The sequence below is a fragment of the Myodes glareolus genome, chromosome X (genome assembly GCF_982192425.1).
Source record: "Myodes glareolus chromosome X, mMyoGla1.1, whole genome shotgun sequence".
Lineage (NCBI taxonomy): Eukaryota > Metazoa > Chordata > Mammalia > Rodentia > Cricetidae > Myodes > Myodes glareolus.
The window spans coordinates 52,340,834-52,344,916 of NC_142053.1; the positions used below are offsets into that span (position 1 = coordinate 52,340,834).

General features: G+C 36.3%; 1 pseudogene; it reads left to right on the top strand.

The window, feature by feature from the left end:
- The first annotated feature begins 1,575 nt into the window (after positions 1–1,575).
- Positions 1,576–1,776, top strand: LOC125396399 (small ribosomal subunit protein eS28 pseudogene; annotated as a pseudogene).
- The last annotated feature ends 2,307 nt before the right edge of the window (positions 1,777–4,083 follow it).

Consider the following 4,083-nt stretch of genomic DNA (forward strand, 5'->3'; position numbering starts at 1 on the left):
TGAAGAATGGATAAAGAAAATGTGGTCAGTTTACACAATGGAACACTACATAGCTGTAAAAAATAATGACATCTTAAAATTTGTGGGCAAATGGGTTAACCCAGAAAAAAACATTATAGAGTGAGGTAACCCTGACCCAGAAAGACAAATACAGTATGTATTCACCCATAAGTGGCTTTTAGACACCAAGCAAAAAGAAACCAGTCTACAGTCCACAACCCCAGAGAACCTAGACAACATAGAGGATACATGGATCTACATTGGAAGGAAAAAAAGACGAGATCTCTTGAGTAAATTGGGAGCATGGGAGTCATGGCAAAGGTTAGAAGGGGAGGCGGGAGGAAGGGAGGGGAGAAAAATATATAGCTCAATAAAAACAAAAAAAGTATCAGAGAAGAAATGGATATATAAATTTTTAAATATATTGAGAAATTCAATCTGACAATGTGAGAGATATTAGTCTTAGTTTTCTGTTTTACTATATTTTATCTTGTCTGAATATCAGAATAATGGAAATCACTTGGGAATACTCTCTTCTGCTTTTTATTAATAAAATTTTCTAATGATAAATTTATCAGTTCAGACTGGCAGTGATGGCACATGCCTGCACTTGGGAGGCAGAGGAAGGCAGATCTCTGTGAGTTGACGGCAGCCTGGTCTACACAGTGAGTTCCAGTATAGCCAGGGCTACACAGAGAAATCCTGTCTTAAAAGAAAAAAGAAATTAGTTCAAACAGCATATTAAAATTTAAGTATTGTTTCAATATTTAAAGTCAGAAATTTAACATTGATTTCATCAGGTCAAAACCAAATCAAACAACAAAAACAACAAAACCATCGTGAGGCTGATACCCTATTTCATTGATGTTTGTCACATGAAACCCATTCTCAGTTTTCAGAAGCCACACTTCTTGTTTCATGATATGTTTTTAACTCAAAAAAATGGTTGCTCATGTCCTCCCACTTTGAAAACCTCCTTTCTTCCATCTCATCTCTGGATCTAGAAAATGTCTCTACTGCTCCAAATAGGATTGAGCTGGCCTGAATCCAGGAATCAGGGAATCACCTCATCCAAAGTTTTAAACTCCTCATTGGATATACATAAATTACTTTTGCATATAGTGTAATAATGTATTCGCTCAACATAGCACTTCGATATGACTCTTTTGAAGGCCTTATTCTGCTACTAAATCTACTTTCTGGAAGAGACTGTGTATGATTGGTGCTATGTCTTCTCAAGTGTTTGGTAAAATTTGATGCTTAAACCATCTGAGCCTGAGGTTTGTTGCAGGATAGACAGTAAACTATTTTGAAACATAGTTATATAGGGCTATCCAGATTATTCCACCTAGGGTGGTGTGAAGCTGGACAATAGCGGCCTTCAAGTTAAATATATCTTTACCTTTTATCACTCTATATTTCCATTGATTTCAAATGACTTTTTATTTCAGTTGCTTCATTTTTCACATGTCAAAACTTCAGGAGTACTTAATGTTTATGCCGTTAAATTGTCATCAATAATTTTAACTTGTTTATCAAGAGTGGTGGCCCGCTCTCTGCCTGATGGCTACCATCATGGACACGAGTTGTGTACAGCCCGTCAAGCTCACTAGGGTAACCAAAGTGCTGGGCAGGACCAGTTCGCAGGGACAGTGAATGCAGGTAAGTATGGAATTTATGGATGACACCATCCGCTGAAACTTCAAAGGTCCCATTCAAGAGGGAGATGTGCTCAATCTGTTGGAGTCAGAAAGGGAGGCTCAGAGGTTGCGCTGACATTCCTGCTGGGTCCTGAGTATCCACCACTTGGCCCATGATGACCTGCAACTATTAAATAAAACGTTTGTATTGTTTTTTAAAAAAGAGTAGTGAGCCTTTTGAGCATTTTCAAGTAGCTGATTTATATGTCAGTATCTGAGTCAGTATTGATTGCCTTCCCCCATGATTGATATTTATTGAACTCTACATTTTTCTCTGCTCCCCTCCCTTCCTCTCCCCTCCCCCTTCAACCCTCTCCCATGGTCTCCATGCTCCCAATTTACTCAGGAGATCTTGTCTTTTTCTACTACCCATGTAGATGAGATCCATGTATGTCTCTCTTAGGGTCCTCATTGTTGTCTAGGTTCTCTGGGATTGTAGTTTGTAGGCTGGCTTTCTTTGCTTTATGTTTAAAAACCACCTATGAGTGAGTACATGTGATAATTGTCTCTCTGTGTCTGGGTTACCTTACTCAAAATAATGCTTTCTAGATCCATTCATTTTCCTGTAAAATTCAAGCTGTTGTTATTTTTTTCTGCTGTGTAGTACTCCATTGTGTAAATGTAACACATTTTCCTTATCCATTTTTCCGTCAAGGGGCATTTAGGTTGTTTCCCATGACTGTTTTTTATATGTAGAGAAATATGGAGTTTTTTAGTTAATATTTCAAATACTATGAGTTATAAAACTTATTGATTCTTCACCTTCTAGTATACTTGCCCAGTACATTTAACATTTACTATTTATTTTTTTAAAGATCTCATATACCCATTGTCACCACACATTATGCCAAGTTTTTCAGTCATGTTAAATGCTAGACAATGTTGGAATATACTTATTCCATGTTAGTTAGAATCAGAACCATGCTGTATAAATTTGCTTATTTTCTTTGATTTAAAGGAAAATAACAGATGTCCAAAGGAATTGTCAGGAGAAGATAGAGAATTTTTCCCTATGTTTTAGAGAGTATGTTGCCAGGGACTGAAGAGATTGAAGAGATGACTTAGTTGGTAAGACATTTGTTGTGCAAAGGTGAGGGCCTGAGTTTGACCCCCAGGATCCACAGAAAGCCAGTAGTGGTAGCATGTGTCTATAATCCCAGCATTACTATAGAGAAATACAAGTCAACAGCAGGAAAATTCTTAGACATTCACAGGCAAATAAATAAAAGGCAAGACATTGTTTTGTTTACATTTTTGCCTTCCATCATTCTTTCTCTCTTTCCTTCCTTCCTCCTTTCCTTTCTTCTTCCTTCCTTCCTTCTTTCCTTCCCTCCTTGCTTCCTTTGTTTTGAGATAGAATTTCTCTGTAGATTATGTCTAAATATTAAATATTTTAAATATTATGAGTAAAAGAATAGGTTTCTAATTTTTCCATATATAAAGTTAGTAAACAAAGTAATGAATTTTGTTATGGCATCCTGATACACACTTTCTTCATATCCCCCCACTGCTCTCTGCTGCCAGCTTGTCCCTTGTTGTTGAAAGCACTCTTGTCAAAATAGTCTCCTTTCTGTTTTCATGTCACAATATCCCATTTCAATCATTTAATATCTTTTCTTCCCCTCTTATGAACCACTTCTAGCTGCCTGATCTACACACAAAGATACACATACACACACATGCACATACACATGTACACATGTGCCAACAACCTAAAGAAATTTATTTATTTTTATTTATTTATGTATTTTGTTTTTGTTTTTCAAGCCAGGGATTCTCTGTGTAACAGCCCTAGCTGTCCTGGAACCAGCTCTTGTAGACCAGGCTGGCCTTGAACTCACAGAGGTACGCCTGCCTCTGCCTCCCAAGTGCTGGGATTAAAGGTGTGAGTCATCACTGCCCAGCACTAAATGAATTATAAAGAGCTTATTTTTCCAATAATACATATAAGAACCCAGGACAGTTAATACCTTGATTTTAGTCTTATGAGGCTTTAGAAAGATAATCAATCAATCTCATTCAAAATACTGACCTATCGTACTATAAAACAAGCTGTTTTTATAACTTATAACTGTAAAAATGTGCTAAATATTAAATTGCACACACATACATACACATCTAGTGATAGATCTTTAATGAGTAAAACTCTTCAAAACATATTTTCCTATATAATCATAACAAAACTGTTAAGATGATAAAATTAAGATTGAATTAACAGCTGAGCATGCTGGAAAACACCTGTAATCTCAACACTTGAGAGTTCTGAAAGATCAGAAATTCAAGGCCATTCTTGGCTACATAGTAATTATGAGAGCAGTCTGGACTATGTGAGACACTATCTGAAATAAAAAAGCCAATAATTTTAAGAAAGAAAATTAATACT